General features: G+C 37.3%; 1 pseudogene; it reads left to right on the forward strand.

The window, feature by feature from the left end:
• Positions 1-3,364: 3,364 nt before the first annotated feature.
• LOC135320380 (BCL-6 corepressor-like) lies at positions 3,365-23,211 on the forward strand (annotated as a pseudogene).
• The last annotated feature ends 371 nt before the right edge of the window (positions 23,212-23,582 follow it).

Raw genomic sequence — 23,582 nt, forward strand, 5'->3', positions numbered from 1 at the left:
AAACATAAATAGAGTCATAGACATAGAATGCAAACTTGTGGTTGCCAAGGGGGCGGAGGGTGGGAAGGGATAGACTGGGATTTCAAAATTGTCAAATAGATAAACAAGATTATACTGTAAAGCACAGGGAAATATATACAAGAACTTGTGGTAGCTCACAGAGAAAAAAATGTGACAATGAATATATACATGTTCATGTATAACTGAAAAATTGTGCTCTACACTGGAATTTGATACAACATGATTTTGTAAAAATCATGATACAACATGATTACAAAATGATTATAAATCAATAAAAATGTTTTAAAAAAGAAAAGAAAAAATAAAAATACAATAAAACAAAAATTTTAAAAAAGCAGAATTTTATAACTGGCATAAACATTTCCAGTGCATCAAAAACAACAAAATACTTAAAAATAAACTTAGCCAAGGAGGTTACCTAAACTCTGAAAACTGCAAAACATTGAAGGAAATTAAAAATGAACAAAGAAATGGAAAGATATCCTGTGCTCTTGGACTGGAAAAATCAACATTATCAAAATAGCCACACTATACAAAGCAATCCACAGATCCAGTGCAACCCCTGTCAAAATACTCATGACATTTTCCACAGAACTAGAACAAACAGTACCAAAATTTATATATACCCATAAAAGACCCTGAATAGACAAAGCAATCTTTATAGATCTTTTTCCTCCCTCTTTCTTCTTTTTGTTCTCTTCACTTATGACTTGATGACTAGAGAAATTCCTTTAATATTTGTTGTAAAGCTGGTTTTGTGGTGCTGAGATCTTTTAGCTTCTATGAAGTTTATCTATGAAGCTTTTGATTTCTCCATCAAATCTGAACAAGAGCCTTGCTGGGTAGAGTATTCTTGGTTGTAAGTTTTTCCCCTTCATCACTTTAAATATATCATGGCACTCCCTTCTGGCCTGCGGAGTTTCTGCTGAAAAATCAGCTGATAACCTTAGGGGAGTTTCCTTGTATGTTATTTGCTGCTTTTCCCTTGCTAATTTTAATATTTTCTCCTTCTCCTTATTTTTTTGTCAATTTGATGACTGTACTTTGGTGTGTTCCTGTGTGGTACTCACTGGACTTCCTGGACTCAGGTGACTGTTTCCTTCCCCGAGCTGGCGAAGTTTTCAGTTATTATCTCTCCAAAATTTTTCTCAGGTCCTTTCTCTCTCTCTCCTCTTTCTGAGACCCCTATAATGTGACTATTAGTTGTCACATGCTTCATGTTGTCCCAGAGTTTTCTTGAGCTACATCATTTCTTTTCATTCTTTTTTCTTTTTCTGTTCTGAAGTAGTGATTTCCACTCATCTCTCTTCTAGATCAGTGATCCATTCTTCTGCCTCATTTAGTCTATTCTTGGTTCCTTCCAGTGTGTTATTCATTTCAGTGATTTTATTCTTAAACTCTGGGTATTCTTTATATTTTCCAACTCTTTGCTAAAGACTTCGCTCTGTGCATCTATAATCCTCTTGAGTTCTCTGAACATCTTGGCCATCATTGCATTAAATTCTTTTTTAGATAAATTGTCTATCTCCTCATCACTTAAATTCTTCTGGAATTTTAACTTTTGCCTTAGACTGGAAGATATTCCTCTGCTGCCTCATGTTGTCTGTCTTTCTAATTATGTTAGTTACATTTCTCAACCTTGGAGAGGTGGCCCTCTGTGGGAGATGTCCTTTGCGTCCCAGCAGCGCACTCCTCTCTTGTCACCCAGGGGCCAGGGTCCAACCAGTCCCAGTGCAGAATCTGGCCTGTGTTTGTGGACTCCTTCCACAGGCTTTGAGATTGTTGTTTTCTGATTTCTAGCATCTGCCCCTGGTGGATGGGACTGGACTAGAGGCTTATGCAGGTTTCCTGGCAGGAGGAGCCGGTGCCTGCCCACTGCTGGGTGGAGCTTGGTCCTGGCCCTCTGGTGGGTAGGGCCGTGTCTAGAGGCCTTTGTGGCTCAGGAAGTCTGCTGATGGGTGGGGCTGTGTTCCCACCCTGCATATTGTTTGGCCTGAGGCTTCCCTACAGGTTGTTAGAGGGGCTGGGTCTTGGTACTAATGACCAAATGAAGATGTTAGCCTCCAGAAAAGCTCATGTACGTGAACACTCCTGGAATGTCTGCCACCAGCTTTTATATCTCCTGGGTGAGCCGTAGCTATCCCCTGTGTCCCTAGGAGACCTTCCAAAAGCAGCAGGCAGGTCTAGCCTATGTTCCTATGAAATTACTACCACTGCCCTTGGACCTGGTGCACACTGAGATTCTGTGTGCACTTCCCAAGAGAATGAAGTCTTTGTTTACCCTAGTCCCAGGGGTGATCCTGGAGCTAAGCCCCCCTGGCCTTCAAAACCAGATGTCCTGGGGTCTCTTCCTCCTCCCAATGCTGGAACCCAAGGCTAGGGAGCCTGATGTGAGGCTTAGAACTCTCACTCCTGTGGGAGGGCCTCTGTGACTTAATTTTCTTCAGCTTGTGGGTCACCCACATGGGTTGTATGGAGCTCTATTGTATTACAAGCACGCCCCTCCTACCATTCCCCTGTGGTTTCCTTTTTATGTTTCCAGTTGAAGAAGATCTTTTTTCTTAGGTTCTAGCCTTTTTTTTTTTTTTTTTTTTTTTTAATGGTGGTTTAGCAGTCGGTTGTGGTTTCAATGTAGTTGCAAGGAGAGGTAAGCTAATTGTCCTACTGCTCCGCCATCCTGACTGGAAAAATCAGTACCATATTGTTTTGATTACTGTACATTTGTAGTATCTTTTGAAATCAGGGAGTGTGATCCCTCCAGTTCCATGCTTCTTTCTCAAGATTGCTTTGGCTATCAGGCTCTTTTCTGGTTGCATAAAAATTTTACAGTTAATTGTTCAAATTATGTGAAGAATGTCATTGGAATTTTGATAAGGATTGCATTGAGTCTGTATATTGCTTTGGGTGGTAGGGACATTTTTAACAATATCAGTTTTTCTTTGCATAAGCACAGAATATCTTTCCACTTGGTGTATTTTCTTCAGTTTTTTTCATCAGTGTTTTATAGTTTTTACTGTGTAAGTCTATGACCTCCTGGGTTAAATTTATTCCCAAATATTTTATTCTTTATGATACAATTGCAAATGGTATTTTCTTAACTTCTCTTTCTGAGTTTGTTATTAGTGTATAGAAATGTCACAGATTTTTGTATATTGGTTTTTTATCCTGAGGCCTTACTGAATTTATTTATTCTAACAGTCTTTTGATGGAGTCATTAGGGTTTCTTATGTACAGTATCATGTTATCTGTAAACAGTGACAGTTTTACTTCTTCCTTTGCAATTTAGATTCCTTTTATTTCTTTTTCTTGTCTGATTGCTAGGGGTAGGACTTCCAAAACCACAATGAATAAAAGTGGTGAGAGAGGGCATCTCTCTCTTGTTCCTAATCTTAGAGGAAAGTCTTTCAGCACTGAGTGTGTTATAGCTGTTGGTTTCTCATATGTGGCTTTTGTTTGTTGAGGTTCATGCAGCATGTTGCAGATGGTGTCTTCTAAGTTGCAATGTAGAATTTTTGTTGAGAAGGTGAAATTTTGAGAGCTAATAAATAACTTAATGTATATTAAGTATAAATGGATCAACATTTTATATGCTACTAGTTGAGCACAGTGGTGAATAAAGCAGGCAGTATCTTTCATTGCCCTGAGATACAGTTTGTGTAAGAGGAGAAAGCATGTTCTGTGAATGTTTTATTTTTAGTCCATCTTTAACCTTGCCTGCTCTATTGTGTAGGCTACTGTTGGAGTAAATTAATTTGCTGATTCCCTTTAGTATGAGTTTTGCTGCTTTGAAAGAGTGTTAAGTAACACTGTTTTGGGGGTTTTGTTGTTGTTGTTGTTGTTGTTGTTGTTGTTGCTTTTATGTAAAGGCATATCTGAGTGCTGCTCACTGGATTGATGGCTTAGCAGAGCTGAGCATGGATGGCACTGGCCTGATCCAGGAAAGGCTCTGCATCCCTGAAGACACTGTCTCTTCTGGCTTGTATGAACTGTATAGAGGAAGGTCAGGAGGCTGCCATGAGCTGTTTAGGTGGTCTTGGGTTTTCTTCAGAAAGAAATCCAGAAATGCAGTTCAAATCAAATACACCTGAGGCAGTGGAGCCTTCTGCTGTCTCTGGAAAACCATCACATGGCTTCAATGCTGTTTATAGAATATCACCCAGAATACAAAAAAAGTAGTGTACCTACAGCAGAAACACTGAGCTTGTAAGGTCTGCCAGTGACAAACAGAGCCCTCTCAACATCAGTGGTGCTAATTACCTACAACTGCCTCGGATCAACCTTTACTTGGAGGATGCCACACCAGCCACCTACTCTTTCCATAATTCACCAAATAAGTACTCACTGAATGCGTACAAGTCCTTGTGACCTCAGCAGTCCTACAGCTTGGCCCAACTTCTTTATTCTCCATTCTGCACAAATGAGCACTTTCTTTATCTGCCACCACCTCTCTACATCAATTCCTGCATCCTATCATCTATGGCTTCACCTTTGAGGCTTTCTATGCCTTCAGCCTCTCCAGCCATCCAACCTCTAGTCCACTTCACAAAAACCTGCCCTTTAAGTTGGCCACTTGTCCTGGGAATCCAGGTGATTTCCATGCATATCCCCACATCCAGAACAGTAAGCAGCATTGGGTGCCTTCCACCAAGGCAGTCACCAGTAGACTGCCAGGGGACACAGCTGTCCTATTGCCCACCTCATGTAGGCCTTCACCAAGAGTCCACTTCACTTCACAGCACAATGCAGACACCTATGCAGAATTCCACAAGCACTAAGTCAGGATCTCCACTTTGCCCTCTGTCACTGTGTCAAAGCCATGCATGATGCTCAATGGCAACTTACCCACAGCCAGGCTCTGCAGCAGCAAATATCTGAAGATTCCAGAAGGGGCCAGACGTGCCCAGCTAGTTCCTGGGCTTAACTGGAAAACAGGAGGTGAAGAGAGCAAAGATGGCAGTTCTCTTTCTCTACTGGAGAAGCAGGTAGTTACCAAAGACATCACCAGTAAGCCTTATCTCAACTGGATGGTGTGGATGCTTCTGAAGATGACCAGATGAAAAAGATGGCTCCCATGATCCTGGTACATAGCAAAGCTAAAAGTGGCCCAGTGTTCTCCAGAAATGAGATTCTGAAAGAAGTTTTACATCCTCCAGGTAACACCTGTGCTATCTATAGATTGGAAGCATGGCTCCCTCATCCTGGGTGGTACCTGGGCCAAGTTCTAATGAAGAGAACAGTGGCAAGAAGCTAACTGTGAAAAAACAAGACCTTGGACCAGTTGATACTGCAGCAGCACAGTTCTTCACATTCCTACATGGGTGGCACATCTGTGCCAAGGTCACTAATTATTTGGGGTCAGTGTTGAGCATAGGCTACCCAGCCTTTGTGGCACCAGCCTAAAATGTCAGTGTGGATGGCAGCAGGACCAGCAATAGCTGCATGGATACGATTATCAGGTGTTAAGCAACATATGAGCCAGCCCTGGACCATGGCTGCCAAACATAGCATTGGCACCAGAAGCAAGGATGCCAAAGCCAGCAACCCAGAACACCAGAATGTTAAAGCAAATGACAGTGGCCTCCCACCAAGCTCATTATTTCTGTCTACAATGAGGCATTCAGGTCCTCAACAATTCCCTACCCTAGGAGTTACCTCCCTTACCCAGCAGCTGAAAGCACTCCTCTAAGTTCCCTCTCCTTACATGGCAAGGAACCTATCTGCCCTCAGCCAGTTTTGTTGCCAAACAGCACTCTATTTCCTAGGCACCTGGCCCCACAGCCCAAACAGCCAGAGTTTGTGACTTACCAAGGCATGGTGTATCCCAGCTACACCCATAAAGACCACTAAAGAGGAGAAACCAGAGAAGTGGTCCTGGTCCCATGGCAGAGCCTGCTGTGAGGACCCAACCCTCCAGAATCAGTTTTCCAAGTTGCTGAAAGCTAGCAGCACCAAGTTTCATCCAGAAATCTCCACTGACAAGAACTTAAAGCCCAGCCCCAGCTGGAATCAAAGGAAAACTCATCAAGAGTGACAAGTTTGTCTATGTAGACCTTCTTCAGGAAGAGCCAGATGTGAGTAATGTGTCCAAACCTGGTTTTGCAGCTGAGTTTTTGCCAGAGCACTGAGCCCATCAAGCCCCCAACTGAGCTGGACCTACAGTCACACCAGGATTTTATTGCCCTGAAAGAGGAGTTGGAGCACATCAGTGACTTCTGTGAAGGCTATACTCTCAAACAGGCTCCAGGCCAGTCAGTCTTCAGCTTGAGCAAGGAGAATGTTCCAGCAGGAACCAACAAACAGAACCTGGTGTTGCCATTTCTGGAGCGAACCCTGGGGAATGATGACCCTGCTTTCAGTAAAATCCAAGAGGATCCCAAAACATTTTTGTGGGCAGTGCCCTCTCAGATGTGGACATCACCTCCACCTATACTAAAGAGAGAACTGATGAGTCCAAGTTAAGTGATGGTAAAATTCCGAAACCAGAGTCATCTAAGCTGGCAAAGAGAATTGCAAACCCGCTGGTTACACTGGTGACTGATTCAAGTGTGTTACTACTGAACTGTATGCAGATTCTAGTCAGCTCAGCCAGGAGCAGCAGGCATTGCAGGTGAGCCCCCTACCTGAATTTCTGGAGTTTTATCGGTCAGTTTTTTTTAATGTGTAAAGAAGTTTAGGGTATGGAATATGGTACAGGAGGACACTGGGCAGATTTGGTTAATGAAGCTTATGGTAATTTAAATATATCACATGTGTTAGGCAAAGGGACTTGCGTGGTAGCACTGAGGAGTTCGTATATCCAGGTACTTGAAGTTATCCTATATATTATAAAGGAATTTCACTCAAATGTTAATATCACAAGTTTTAGTTATTGCGAAGGATATCTAAAGCTTTCATGATGTTTATGTATTAATTGCTTTGATTTCTCTGTTGTTACTGAGTTTTAATATACCTAGAATTGCTGTTTATAATGCCCTACATAATACTTGGTTTTGGTGTATTGCAGCTACATGTCTGTGGCTTTCATACAGCCTTCACATAGCACACGCCCATTGTATGAGATATACTATATAATTAGCTAGGTAGTGAATTGTGACTCATACATAAATTTATCAAGACTTTTATTATTATTTAAAAGGTGAATAAAACCAAATTGTTTTTCTAATGTTATGAAAAAAGTTGATTCATTTTTATAAAAATGCATGAAGCCACTTAAGTGACCCATTGAGAACTTAAATTACATGAATGGAAGGATTATAGAAGGCCAGTATCTTATATCTGCTGGTCACCAAAAGTCAGTTTCAGAATAAGATTATTTTTACTAGACTATTACATAAACCTTTAGAATTAAATTTTATTACTAAATATTCAAGTTGAAATTAACAGTCTGTGCTCATCTTTGTTCATTGTGCATCTCTTCTTACTGTTCTCTTTTATCTTTGATTGTTTTTGTTTATTTATCTCCAAAAGAGAATGTTTCTTTGCACAGTCTATTTGTTAATATACATACATATAGCATATATATTTACATGCCACATTTTATGAAAAGAATGTGGTAAAAGAGCTTCATTTCATAAATTGTGGATGGTTTCAGGCAAACACATTTTTGGGAGATATTTTTTCTTCTTCTGTAAGTATAACTACCACTGCTCTCTTTTGTTTTTCTTGTATGGAATTTATTTTTCAGTACCTTCACTGTGAGCTTTTTGTGACCTTAAAATTGAAGTTACTCTCCTATAAACAGTGTGCAGGTGAGTCTTGTTTTTATGCATGCATCCACTTTGTACATTTTCATTGAACAATTTACTATTGCCGTCTTACTGTTTTCTGAATGTTGTTTAGTTCCTTTCTTATTCTTTGAGTACATGTCTTTGTGAGTTATTGATTCTTTTTTGTATGCTGTGATTTCTTGTCTATATCTTTGTGAATCTACAGTAAGTTTTGCTTTTCAGTTACCACAAAACTTACGTAAAACATCTTATAGATATCACAGTTTATTTTACACTGATAGCAGCATAACATCTATCACATACAAGAACTTTATTCTTTTATGCCCTCTCTTATGTGTTTAGTGTTGCAGTTTGCCTTTTATACTGTATAGTGTTTATGTAACTTTAATTATTTTTGATATCTTTAGTCTTTTTATTATAATTAAATGATTAACAAACAATTATGTTACAGTATTAGGGTATCTCAATCTATCTATTTGCCTTTATCAATTTATTGTATATTTTCGTGTGTTTTCATTACTAGCTAGCATTTTTCATGTCTGCCTGAAGAACTCCTTTCAGCATTTCTTGTAAGATCAAGAGCTGATGAATTCTCTTAGCTTTGTTTTTGAAGGATAACTTTGTTGGATACAGTACTTCTAATCGGCAACTTTTTTCTTCTAGCTCTTTGAGTACATCATTCCACTTTCTCCTGGCTTATGACTCTGCAAAGAAATCTGGTAGCCTAATGGGGTTTCCTTTAGGTTACAATTTTTTTTTTCTTGCCCTCTTTGGAATTGCTGTCTTTGATTTTTGCCAGTTTGTTAGAATCCGTCTCAGAGAAGATCATTTTGAACTAAAATAATGAGGTGATATTTATCTTAATGACACTGGATTTCAGGTTTGCAAAGTTTTTGGCCTTTCATTCATTTATTTATTGAAGTATATTATTTATAATGTTGTATTAGTTTCAGATGTACAGCATAGTGATTCAGTATTCTGTTTCCCTCTCCCTTTCTTTCAAGTTTGAATTTTCCAATGATTTGGATATCACCATTGTTTTTACAGTGTCCCTTAGATCATGTAGGATTTCTTCTCTTGGTTTGTTCTTTTTTTTTTTTTTTTCTATCAGTAAGTCTGTCTCACTGATTCATCTGTTTGGTCTTTACTGATATTAGTTTTCTCTAATGCATTTTTCAAACTTCATTTATTGAATTCTTCAGCTCCAGAATTTCTGTATGATTCTTTTTATATCTATCTTTGTTAAGTTTCACATTTGGATTGTGTATTGTTTTACTGATTTCACTGAATTGTTTTCCTATTTTTCCTGATAGCTTATTGAGTTTCCTTAAACAGCTCATTTAAATTCTTTAAATAGTAAATAACACATCTCTGTACCTTTTGGTTCATTACTGGAAAATCACTGAGCTCCTTTGGTAATGTTTTGTTTCCTTGAATTTTACATTCCTTGGAATCTTATGGTGCTCATTTCACATTTGAAGTAGCAGTCTAGTCCTCCAACTTTTCCTCATTGCCTTGAGAGTAGAAATAACCTTTAGTCAGTCTTGCTATGGGTTCTGATGCTTCCTTTGACCTTATATGCATACACTTCCATGCTTCAACATATTTCTTGCAGCAGAATTTTTTAATTTTTATTTTTTGGGTAGATAGATATACAGATGGATAGATAGATAGATAGATAGATAGATAGATAGATAGATAGATAGATAGATGCAGGGAGAAAGAAAGAAAGAAAGAAAGAAAGAAAGAAAGAAAGAAAGAAAGAAAGAAAGAAAGAAAGAAAGAAAGAAAGAAAGAAAGAAAGAAAGAAAGAAAGAAAGAGAAAGAGAGAGAGAGGGAGGGAGGAAGGAAGGAAGGAAAGAAGAAAGGAAGGAGAAAAGAAAATATGTGTGTGTATATATATATGTATATATATATATAATAGTCAGTTTACAATGTATCAACATCTGGTGTATAGAATAATGCACATACTAATTATATAAAATAGAGAATTCTTAAGCTTTATGTCTTCTCTTGATCTTGAGAAGCCAGGCCATGGAATTTGGAATTGATCCATTTTTTCCTTTTTTTGGAGGGAGTTTTAAAGTATGGTGTTAATTTGACTTTAAATGTTTGGTGGTATACACCAATAAAGTAATCAGATGCTGGAGTTTTCTTTGATGGGAAGGTTTTGATTACTCACTCATTATTGGTTTGTTCAGATTTCCTATTCAGGATGCAACTTTGAAATGTTGTGTGTTTCTAGGAATTTATCTTTTTCCCCCAGGTTATTCAATTTGTGGACATTTAACTGTTTATATTAAATAATTATAAAGCAAATTATTTCTTTTTATTTCTGTAGCATCAGTGATAGCATTTTCTGTTTCATTTCTGATTTTATTTGAGTCTTCTTAAGGGTTTGTCAATTCTGTTGATCTTTTCAAAAACCAGCTCTTCATGTCATCCATTTTTTGTATGGTATCAACTGAAGATGTAATTCCCATGGAAACAAAGAAAAAACAATAGAAGATAAACAAAAGGAAATGAGGTCTTATGAGTAGAGCCATAATACAATAGGACTATGGCTTTGTAAAAAGAGGAATCTCTTTTTCTCTCCACCATGTAAGAATACAGTGAGAAAGTGGCCTCCCACAAGTCAGAAAGAGAATTTTCACTGGAAATAAATCAGTCAGAATCTTAATCTTGTACTTCCTAGCTTCCATAGCTGTAAGTAAGCCACCCAGTCTACTTTATTCAGTCAAACTAGCCTGGTCAGACTAATATAGCATCCAAAGAATACCTCTGTTCACTTTAGTGTTCTTAGTCAGGAATATTCACTCAGTCCTTCAACCAATCCATCACATATCCCCCCTACAATACTAAACCTTTGACACACATTCCACTCTTGTCTTTCTATCTCTACGGACAAGCTGAGAAATTTTTCCTCATTGTACTTGCATGGTGCTGAGTCTGGGTTGGAGGTGCTATCACATGTAAATGCAACAAATATTCTTACTTGCTTCACCATGGTTCTTCTTGACTTTGCCCTTCCCTGGGTTGGTGCAACCTCTTAACTGATTTCTGGCATTCTCAAAAAAGCAGTTAGGTCTGTATATGGTTGTTACGTCAGTGTCTCTGGGTGGGGGGAATGAAGGCCTGAGACTTCAAATTCCTCCATCCTGTATATGTTACTTAGTTGTATGTTTTTAATGCAATCTTATGAAAATCCCAACAGCATTTATTAAAGAAATACAAAAAGCCATCCTGAAGTTCATATGGAATCTCAGGGAACCCTGAATAATAGAACAAATCTGATTAAAAAAACAAAGTTTTTTGATCCTCATTTCTCCTGATTTGAAATTTTACTACAAAGCTATAGTAAGCAAAGCAATGTGTTACTAGCATAAAGACAGACATATTGTCCAATGTAATAGAGTAGAGAACTCAGAATAAACCATTGTGTAAATGGGCAAATGATCTTTTATAAATGTGCCCAGATTGGTCATGTGATGGAAACATTTCTTCAAGCACAGGTGCAAGGAATCCTGCATATCCACATGCAAATGAATGAAATAGTGTCCTTAACTAACACCATATACAAAAAATAATTCAGGGTGCATTAAATACCAAAGCATCAGACAAAAATCTATAAAATTCTTAGAGGATAGAGCTTTACAATGTTTGATAAATATAAAGCTTTACAACATTTGATTTGGTGTTGATTTGTTGGATATGACATCAAAAGCGTAAACAGTAAAAGCAAAAAAAGATAAATGTGAGTACATCAACTTCTGTTCATCAAAGGACAATCAGCAAGTGTGAATAGAACAGGAGAAATTATTTAAAAACTTTACATCTAAAAAGAATTGATAAAGAGAATTCCATACATACCTCATAGGATTGATTATAGTTTCTAAGTTGCTAAGTTTGTTTGTGTGTGTGTGTGTGTGTGTGTGTGTGTGTGTGTGTACTTATTCAGGCCAGTTGGGTATGCTTCACTGTTATGCTTTAAGTAATTTGATTTTTTTTTTATAATTTATAATTTTATTTCTATTTTTATAATACTAGTGTTTATTTTTTTTAAACCTTGAAATTTTTACTTACATATTTTGGTCTTTGAATTTTTTTTCCCCAAAAGTCAGTGACTAAGCTATCCTACTGTTCAAAACCAATAAAAAATTAACATACAGTTTAGATTGGCACAGTGGGAAATTATTTTGCCCATTTTGTAAAATTTCCTTAACTTTCCACTGTGTCCAGCAGAACTTCCTGCTCCATGAGACCTGTTTGGGCTTCACAGTTCTTCTCCACACTTTATGCCTATGCTTTCAGTAATTCTAAGCTCTCACTCCAGCCTTTGCCTTCAACATTTGTTTTGGGGCTTCCTCTTGGACGTTTAGTGGCAATTTGCAGTATGCTTTCTATCTAATTCTGTGTGTGTGTGTGTGTTTCTTCTCTTCATTTTGCTAGTAGAGGCAAAGCATGAAATCTAGGACAGTCTTATAATGCTCCTGTAGCTTAAAAATGCCAGAAATTCTCAAGGTTTACATGAATAAATACTGGTGTTACCTTTCAATACCATGAATCTTTATCTTTTATTTAAATTACTTCATTTAAAATATATGTCACCCACAGAGTACAGAAAACTATTGGCTTTGTCTTCAACCAATTGTCATAACCCACATCCTCAGGCCTGACACACACCCTGTCATGATCATAATTTATTAGCCCAAAGCCCAAATTTGTACTTGTGTATATGGAATGCTACCAAGAGGCAATGTACTAGGACTTCTGACAGTTATCAGTGAAACTGAAATGTTTGTAGTATTTCATAATTTCAAAATAATATTCATTCAGAGTGGAATGCAGGCAATGTTCTATCCTCTAGTAGGAATGGATGGGAGAAGTCTGTACCCTCATGAGAATTCACCATTACTCTGGTTCTAGGCTGATACTGGACTATGTTTATTCTCTCCCCATCATTTCCTAAGTTTCTGAGTCAGTCAGCTGATCTTTAAACTCTATAAGTTCCTATATCCCAGGCTCTAAGAGACTCTCCACTAATCACTGACTTTTGTACCCTGGTTCTTTTAAAACTACAGTATGCATTTTCAAAAACTGTGTAACAGTTGGTTTCCACAATGGGATTTTTTTACCCTATCAGTTAACCATTATACAGTCTGTCACTAATTAAGTTCTTCAAAAATTTTTCATTTCTGCATTGAATTAGGTCTTAGATTAAAATGAATTTGCACTTGAGAATTAGTTCTGAAATTGTTTACCTGTCTTATAAATGACTGGTATAGAAATAACAGTAATTTATTACTTGATCTTAGATCAGGCATCACACTTCAGTTTCCATACTTATAGAATGACTTTAAAGTATAGAGGATGGGGGCCAAGATGGCAGAGTAAAAGGATGCTCATAGCTCACCCTCTCCCACAAATACACCAAAACTCACATCGATGTCCCCACTCAGCCAACCAGAGCACCTGCAGAACTCCAACAGAACACTGTCCTCTCCAAAAGACAAAGATGCCAAAAATCTGGTAGGAAAAAATGAAAAAAGAATGGAAGAAAAGGTAAAATACTGTGGGATCAGTCCCATGGGGAGGGAGCAGCAAAGGAGGAACAGTGCTCATTCGCTGGGTCTCCCCTTCTCCAACGGAGAGGCCAGCAGGATGGAGGGGGAACCTCCAAGGCTGTATGGAGCACCCCTTGACCAACAGAGCTAAAGTAAATGGGCACAAAGGGTCCCTGCAACACTCAGCCTGAGACGTGAGCTGGCAGCCAGGGAATGGGCCAAGCTGCACAAGCTGGGTAGGGGAGTGGGGCAGCTGCACTGATGCAGCCTTGGGAGACTACAGGGTGTTGAGCACCGTGGATGAGTGGGTATTGAGGGCAGAACAACCTGGGCCCTCCATAAAACAACTTGGTTGATGTGCCCCGGGGGGAAGGGTGCATATCCCCATCTCTGAAAACCCATGGAAGGTTTTTGGGTGAAGAGAAGTGGAGCTCAGGCACAGCTGCCATATCCTCCCATGCTTAGCACCCAGGCAGGGGTGGGGTTGAAACCTGAATCTGTACCTAAGGGCTTAGCAGCCTCAAAGGCCAGATGCAGACTTGTTTATAGCCTGAGGCAGATAGGATCTTTCTGCCCTGGTACCTTAGAGGCAAACAAGGAGCTGAGTTTGGGGATGGAGCAGGGGCGGGGCTGTTCTGCAGTCTTCCCCAGGCCCACCTATGGAGCACTGGACTGCGGACCCAAGGCAAGCAAGCAGCTGCACAAAGCAGCAGACAGACCAGTGCCAGGAGAGGGCAGGTGGCCACCTGCCTTCCTGGTAGGAACCCAGCACCTGACCACGGTGCTGGGAGAGGGCGCCATCTGCTTGCCTACAGGCACTGGGAGCAGCACACACGAGGCCACCAATGGAGAGCCTCTGGAAACAGCAAGCTGAGTTTGCAAAACAGGGTGAAGACAGAAAGACTTTTGGATAAAAATCATTAAGAGCTCACAGTTTCCATGAGAACACCCCCCCCTTTTTAAAACAATCTTTTTTAATCTGTGTTATTTTCTATTACCTTTTTAATTTTTACTTTCTAAACAATTGTGTATGCTTCCAGTTGTAATCCATCTAAAATTTTTCTTTTAAAATATTTTTAAAAATCCATCTGAGTTCATTTCTATTTCTCTTGGTTTTGATCTCCTGTTATTGATTATACAGGGGTTTCAAATACTTTTTTTCCCTCTTCCCCCTTTTTAAAGGTTTTTAAAAGACGTCTCAACTTGATTGCTAGTCTGATTCAAATTGCTTTTCTATTAATGATTATACACTGTTTTCAAACCTTTCTTTATCCCTTCTTTTAAAATTCTCTCTCACTCTTTTTTAAGTTTTATTCCTGCATAGGTGTGAGATAGATAAATAAATAAACTCCTTAAGGACCACAATAGATAACTGATACTCCATAAGCCACAGTGCCAGAGACATATGAGCAAGACGAAGCAGATGAACCACTCCCAATTAAAAGAGCAAGAGAAATCCCCTGAAAGAATGATCAATGAAATAGACATTGATGGCCTACTACATCAAGATTTCAAAAAAGTACTGAAAGAAAAAAGAAATAAAAAATGAAATAAAAGAGAGAGTATTGAGATATAAAGTATGTCAGAAATGAAATTGAAGCTGTAAAGATAAGCCAAGTAGAACTGGTAAACTCACTGGCTGAGATGAAAGCTGATCTAAAGGCCGTACAAAGCAGGGTAGATAATGCAGAGGAACGAATAAGTGACCTAGAAGACAGGACAACAGAAAGCAAGCAATCAGAACAGCTGAGAAAAAAACAAATAAAAACAATGAAAACAACATAAGGGACCTATGGGATAATATAAAGCTTGCCAATCTATGCATAATAGGGGTTCCATAAGAGGAAGAAAGAACAAAAGGGATTGAAAGGTATTTGAAGAAATCATGACTGAAAACTTCTCAAACTTAAAGAAGGAATCAGATATCTGAGACCAGGAAGCTCAGAGGGTCCCAAACAGGAAGAACCCAAACAGACCCACACCAAGACATATAATCAAGATGGCCAGAGTCAAGGATAAAGAAGTGATCCTAAAGGCACCAAGAAAAAAACAAAGAGTGAGTTACAAGGGAACTCCCATAAAGCTCTCAGCTGATTTCACTACACAAACACTACAGGCCAGAAGGGAGTGGCAAGATATATTCAAAGTCCTGAATGAAAAAAGATGTAGCCTAGGATACTTTATCCAGCAAGGCTATCCTTTAGAATAGAAGGAGAGATAAAGAATTTCACAGACAAGCAAAAACTAAAAGAGTTTAGCAACACTAAACCCATGCTAAAAGATATATTGAAAGTTCTACTCTAAATAGAAAAGAAGCAGGATGCTACAGAAATGAGAAACTGGAAAGGTGATAACCACCATGAATTGCAAATAGAATAAACATGAAATTGTAAAAGAATACATCTAAATCATTAAGAGTGGGAGAGGGAAGCAAGAAAATATTGGGATTGTTTTTCTTTCTTCAAAAAATTTTTTGTTCTCAGTAGGATGGGTTTGAGATTATATTAATATCTGTTTAATACAAACAGTTATAGTAGTGGATTAAAAGACTTACAAAAAAGGGTAACCACAAGCAAAAAACTTACAAGGGAGCCACAAAAACTAAATAAAATCCAAGATAATACAAACAAAAATTACCAAACCAGAAAAGGAAGAAGAAAGGAACAAAGAGGAAATACCAAGTCAACTGCAAAAATAAGTTCAAAATGGCAATAAACACAAACCTATCATTAATTACTGTAAATGTTAATGGACTAAATGCTCCAGTCAAAAGACATAGAGAGGCAGATTGGAAAATAAAGCAAGAACCTTCAATATACTGCATACAAGAGACCTACTTTAGGGAGAAGGACACATACAGATTGAGATGAAATGGTAGAAAATGATATTCCATGCAAATGGAAAAGCCAAAAGAGCAGGTGTAGCAGTACTGATTTCATACAAAATAGACTTTAAAACAAAGGCCATAAAGAAAGATAAAGGACATTTTATAATGATTAAAGGAGCAATACAAGATGAGGATATTGCACACGTTAATATATATGCACCCAATATAGGCCCACCAATTACTAACAGAGATAAAGGGGGATGTTGATGGGAATACAATCATTGTTGGAGATTTTAACACCACATTAACATCAGTAGACAGATCTTCCAGACAGAAAATAAATAAGGTAACAGTTAAATTAGATAATACAATAGAAAAAATAGATTTGATGCATATTTTCAGAGCATTACACTGCCCCCCAAAATAGGATATAAATTCTTTTCAAGGGCACATGGAACATTTTCCAGGATTTATCATGTACTTGGGCACAAAAGAAGCCTCACCAATTTTAAGAAGACAGAAATCATCTCAAGCATCTTTACTCACCACAATGCCATGAAACTAGAAATCAACTACAGAGAAACAAAGGAGAAAAAAAGGAAAGCATGGGGATTAAACAATATGCTATTAAAAAACCAGTGGCTTAATAATGAAGTCAAAGTTGAAATTAAAAAATACCTTGAGGCAAATGAACATGAAAACACAACCACACAAAACTTATGGGATGAAGCAAAGGCAGTGCTAAGAGGGAAGTTTATAGCATAGAGGCCTTCCTCAAAAAGAAGAACAATCTCAAATAAATAATCTAACCCACTAGTAAAAAGAATTAGAAAACGAAGAGCAAAAAACCCCAAAAGGCAGCAGAAGGAAGGAAATAATAAAGATCAGGGAGGAAATAAATAAAACAGAGTTTTAAAAACAATAGAAAAAAGTCAATCAAACCAAAAGCTGGTTTTTTGAAAAAGTAAATGAAATCGACAAACCTCTGGCCAAACTCACAAACAAAACAAAAACAAAAACAAAAAGAAAGAGCACAAATAAACAAAATAAGAAAGGAAAATGGAGAAATTACAATAAATAACATAGAAATACAGAATATCATACAAGAATATTAAGAAAAAGTGTATGGAACCAAAATGAATAACCTAGAAAAGATGGACAAATTTCTGGAAACATAAAGTCCACCAAGACTGAATCAAGAAGAAACTGACCACTTGAACAAACTGATCACTAGAAATGAAATCGAATTGGCAATTAAAAAAAACCTCCCTACAAATAAAAGTCCAATCCCTGGGTGGCTTCACCAGGGGATTCTACCAAACATACAAAGAAGAACTCTAGTAGTCCTTTTCAAAATCTTCCAGAAGACTGAAATTGTAGGAATACTCCCAAACTCTATGAAGCCACCATCACCCTAACACCAAAACCAGGCAAAGACACCACCAAAAAAGAGAATTATAGACCAATATCACTGATGAACATAGATGCAAAAATCCTCAGCAAAATATTAGCAAATAGAATCCAACAGCACATAAAAAAGATTATACAGCATGACCAAGTGGGGTTCAACCCAGGGACACAAGGGTGGTTCATCATACACAAGTCAATCAGTGTAAAACATTACATCAACAAGAGAAAGGACGAAAACTACATGATCATCTCAATAGATGCAGAAAAAGCATTTGATAAAATTCAACACTCATTTATGATAAAAACTCTCACCAAAGTGGGTATAGAGGGAACACATCTCAACATAATAAAAGCTATATATGACAAACCTACAGCCAGCATAGTGCTCAATGGTGAAAAACTCAAAACCTTCCCATTATAATCTGGGCGAACACAAGGCTGCCCACTCTCATCAGTCCTACTCAACATAGTCTTGTAAGTCCTAGCCACAGCAATCAGGCGAGAGAGAAATAAAAGGGATCCAAATTGGAAAAAAAGAGGTAAAAGTGTCACTATATGCTGATGACATGTAGGAAACTATACATAGAAAACCCTAAAATGTCCAGACAAAAACTGCTAGAGCTGATTGAAGAATTCATCAAGGTAGCAGGTTACAAGATTAACATTCAAAAATCAGTTGCATTTCTTTACACTAATGATGAATCAACAGAAAAAGAAAGTAAATAAACAGTCCCCTTTAAAATAGCACCCAAAGTAATAAAATACCTAGGAATAAATCTAACTAAGGAAGTGAAAGAATTCTACACAGAAAACTATAAACCATTGATGAAGGAAATTAAGGAAGACTTTAAAAAATGGAAAGATATCCCATGCTCTTGGATTGGAAGAATCAATATTGTTAAAATGGTCACACTGCCCAAGGCAATCTGCAGATTTAATGCAATCCCTAACAAATTACCCAGGACATATTTCACAGAACTAGAACAAATCATAATAAAATCTTTACGGAACCACAAAAGACCTAGAATTGCCAAAGCATTACTGAAGAGAAAGAAAGAGGCTAGAGGAATAACTCTCCCAAGACTTCAGACAATACTACAGAGCTCCAGTCTTCAAGAAAGCATGGTATTGCTACAAAAACAGACCTATAGACCAATGGAACAGAATAGAGAGCCCAGAAATGAACCCACAAACTTTTGGTCAACTAATCTTCAACAGAGGAGGCAAGAATATACAATGGAATAAAGAGTCTCTTCAGCAAATGGTGTTGGGAAAACTGGACAGCAGCATGTAAATCAATGAAGCTAGAACACTCCCTCACACCATACACAAAAATAAACCCAAAATGGATCAAAGACTTAAATACAAGACAAGATTAAGATAAACCTCCTAGAAGAAAATATAGGCAAAACATTATCTGACGTACATCTCAGCAATGTTCTCCTTGGGCAGACTACCTAAGCAATAGAAATAAAAGCAAGAATAAACAAATGGGACCTAATGAAACTTACAAGCTTCTGTATATCAAAGGAAACCATAAGTAAAACAAAATGACAACCTATGGACTGGTAGAAAATTTTTGCAAATATAACCAAAGGCTTGATTTCCAAAATATATAAGCAGCTCGTATGACTTAATAAGAAAAAAATAAACAACCCAATCCAAAAATGGGCAAAAGACCTAAACAGGCAATTCTCCAAGGAAGAAATACAAATGATCAATAGGCACATGAAGAAATGCTCAATATCACTAATCATCAGAGAAATTCAAATCAAAACTACCATGAGGTATCACCTCACACCAGTCAGAATGGCCGCCATTCAAAAATCCACAAATGACAAATGCTGGAGAGGCTGTGGAGAAAGGGGAACCCTCCTACACTGCTGGTGGGAATGCAGTTTGGTGCAGCCACTGTGGAAAACAGTGTGGAGATTCCTCAAAAGACTAGGAATAGATTTACCATATGACCCAGGAATCCCACTCCTGGGCTTGTATCCAGAAGGAAATCTACTTCAGGATGACACCTGCACCCCAATGTTCATAGCAGCACTATTTATGATAGCCAAGACATGGAAACAGCCTAAATGTCCATCAACAGGTGACTGGATAAAGAAGATGTGGTATATTTATACAATGGAATACTACTCAGCCATAAAAACCGACAACATAATGCCATTTGCACCAACATGGATGCTCCTGGAGAATGTCATTCTAAGTGAAGTAAGCCAGAAAGAGAAAGAAAAATACCATATGAGATCGCTCATATGTGGAATCAAAAAAAAAAAAAAAGCATAAATACAAACAGAAATAGACTCACAGACATAGAATATAAACTTGTGGTTGCCAAGGGGATGGGGGTGGAATGGACAGACTGAGATTTCAAAATGCAGAATAGATAAACAAGATTATACTGTATAGCACAGGGAAATATATACAAGAACTTGTGGTAGCTCACAGAGAAAAAAATGTGACAATGAATATATGTATGTTCATGTATAATTGAAAAATTGTGCTCTACATTGGAATTTGACACAACATTGTAAAATGACTATAATTCAATTAAAAAATGTTTAAAAAAAGGAAAATATAGTATATACTTGGTGAAATATTGCATGCAGGTGGCTTATCACACATGGTACACACTCCTTATTTTGCTATTGACAAAGGAAATAACTCCAGAAACAAACATGTGCACACAAGTTTAATCTCACTGCTCATCTCTCTCTAGGCTGCTTCATGATTTATTCTAACTCACGTGAGGCAATATCTTAGTTTTTATTTTCAGTTGTTCTAATGATGAATGTTGCTGAATATCATTAATATGCTTGTTGGCCATTTACACATTTTCTTTTAAGGAATGTTTATTCAAGTTCTTTGTCTGTTTTAAAATTAGGTTATTTACTTCTTGTTGCGTTACAGGAGTTAATTGTGTATTCTGGGTTTAAACTTCTATCAGATATATGATTTGTAAATATTGTCTCGATTCTGTAGGTAGGTTGTCTTTTTGCTCCAGTTCCTCTGATGCACAAAAGTTACTAAGTTTGAGGTAGTCACATTTATCTGCTTTTCCTCTTGTTGCTTGTGTTTGGTGTCATATCGAAGAAAATATTGCCAAATGCAATTTCCTGAAGCTTTCTTCATTTACTTTATGGTTTTAGGTCTTGTTTTTAGGTCTTTTAATACAATTTCAGTTAATTTTTGTGTAGGGTATAAGGTAAGGATCCAAATTCATCTAGTGTCTCTGTTCTGTCTCTTTAGTATATTGTCTGTCTTTATGACAATACTGTATTGTTTTGATTACTTTTTACAGTATGCTTTGAAATCAGGGACTGTGAAGCAACCAACTTTGTTGTTTTTCAAGATTATTTTGGCTATTCAGAATCCCTTAAGGTTCCATATGAATTTTAGAACTTTTTCTATTTTTGGAAAAAATCTTGTATTTACTTCTTGGATTGTTTATTGTTATACATAGACTATTTTTATAGTATATTTTTATACATGGACTAGGTATCCTGCAACTCCTCTGAAATCATTTATTACTTTTAACATTTTTAAAAAATTTAATTTTTTTTCCTCTCTAGATTATTTAAATGACCTATAGAATCACAATGATGAAGAATTTAATGGCCCTTAAGAGTTCTATGGAAGGTCTGTATGTGGTGAGAAACAATTTTATTTGTTTGAATTTGTTAGAAAGTGAATGAGTTACAAAACATTTCTCTGGGGGTGATGGGTCATGAGTGCTTTTAATTTGGTAGTTAATTGTGAGAATGAAATCCTGGAGAGCATACTGACTGCTTTCTCTTTTACTCTTCATTAGAGTGAGATAATAAGGCTGGATACAGTGTTTTGACAAATCCTTCTGAAGCAGAGGACCAGGATGATGAAGATAAGGCTTAAGTGATGTGTTTGAATTTGAATTTCCAGATAGTCCTCTCTTACCATGTTATGACATCCAAGCGTCTGTTACTCAGAGGTAAGCATGGATATCATGTCGTAGAAAAAATATGTTAGCGTAGTTTTCTTAGCGTAGTTTTCTTTCACCCTTTTTAAAAAGCAGATGAAGGTGAGTGGTTTGTAAGTCTCCATGAACCTCACTTAATGAAATTTTCTGCAAAAGATAAATTATATGTACTGGGGATCAAATTAATAGCACAGTATAAACTGTCCTCAACAGAACAGTGCCAAGGCAAATTATGACCCCAGAGCCCAAAGTGCTGAAGTTGTCATTCACTGGAATTTTACAGAATAGTTGGTCCCTTTAAGGCTTCAGTCACTAAATCTTTGGAAAAAAGTCCTAGAAGCTCCCAACATGCCACAGTAGTGACAGTATCCCTTCTCATGTAGGATAAGGAAAAGCATTAATTATTGTCCCTGGAGACTTTATATATCATTATATTTGCTTAGATCCGGTCTTTTCTGCATTATTAAGCCACCGTGCCCTTGTGCCCAGTCTCTTGGGGTATACACACAGAATAATCCTCTGCTGTGTGTTAACAAATGTTCTTAATAAATAACATCCTTTTCATTTTATGAAGCTATGGAAGTGTGTATGTCATTATAAACAGTGAATTTTTTTTTAGTGATGGAAATCATAAAATTACATTGCCGTGCGTACATAAGGAATGTCACAAATCACTTAAAGTTAGTTAATTCCAAAAGAGATGAGGATTGGGGTGGTATGAAAGGAAATGTGGTATTAAAAGTGGGTATTTACTTTTGCCAGGGGAGGAGGCGGGATGGAAAACATATAATCAGTCCTCTTAAACTGGGATACAGATTTGCCTCAGTGATTACAGCAGGACATATTTGGAGTTAGAACTTAAATTGTGTCCAGAGCTGACTGAATAGGACTTAACCAGTTTCCATTAGCGGGGAGAGCAATGAAGAGAGCATTTGATGAATCTTATTAAGATGTTCCTCCTACGGGGAGGGTATAGCTCAAGCAGTAGAGCGCCTACCTCATAAGCATGAGGTCCCATGTTCAATCCCTGGTATCTCCTCTTACAAAAAAAAAAAAGAAAAGCTGTTCCTCTTGCATTCTAAAAATCAGACAGCCTTTTCTAGATTCTCTCTTAAAGCTAGATGAGTCCAAAGTTACTCCCACTGAAAGTATAAACTTCTCACCTTAGAAAGATATCATTGGTCAGTAATGGTCCGGTGACAGGACTCCTGTTACGGTTTTCTCAGGATGGTAATCAGTTATTGGGAGCACCTGTAATTTTGCCAAAAACTTGAGCCACTATCAATTTTATTTTGTAGGCTGCAAAACTAGTTATTGCTTTCTAATGTGCTTTTAAAAAATTGAAAATGTCATCTTGTATATTCCACTGCAGTTTTCCAAATATGGAAATTGTCAGTTGCAGACGCAGTTTTACAGGCAAATTTCAGCAAGTCTCTGTTCTATTGCTCCAAAGACCTGGAAGCCTTTAATCTCAAAAGCAAAGAGCTATTATATTTGGCTGAATTTACAAGTGAATTTCAGACTCTGCTTGGCTCCTCTGTGAAATGGTTAAATCCCAGTGATGTGACTCTGGAGAAATACTGATGAGTAGTCTGATACCACGTGTACAGTGTATTGTTAACTCTGTACATAATTGTTTAAACACAGCTATTCCTGTTTTAAAAAAAAAAAGACATTATTATGTATGAAAATCTCTCTCTGCTTTAGACTCCACTTGGAAGACTTACAAGCTTGTCTTTTTTTTTTTTTTTTTTTCATGGAATTGCTTAAGTGTTTTAAATATACAAAGGCTACTTTGGAATAAGTTTGTTTTTACTTGAAACTTTTTTTTTTTTAAGGAAAAAAATTACATCAGAGCCTCATCCATTAACTTTTTTCAAATAAAGTCTTGATGACAGAGGCAGTTAAGTCAGGTCATCAAAATTGAAAAGGTGATTTGAGAGAACATTTTGTTTTGTTTAGAGAATGTATGCTAATGGTCAGGTATATGAAGTTGGATACAAATTCAAATTAAAACCACATCTGTAAGTAACAATTGTATAAACTTTATATTTTGTAACTTAAAAGTT

This window comes from Camelus dromedarius, chromosome Y (genome assembly GCF_036321535.1).
Source record: "Camelus dromedarius isolate mCamDro1 chromosome Y, mCamDro1.pat, whole genome shotgun sequence".
In the NCBI taxonomy this organism is placed as follows: Eukaryota; Metazoa; Chordata; class Mammalia; order Artiodactyla; family Camelidae; genus Camelus; species Camelus dromedarius.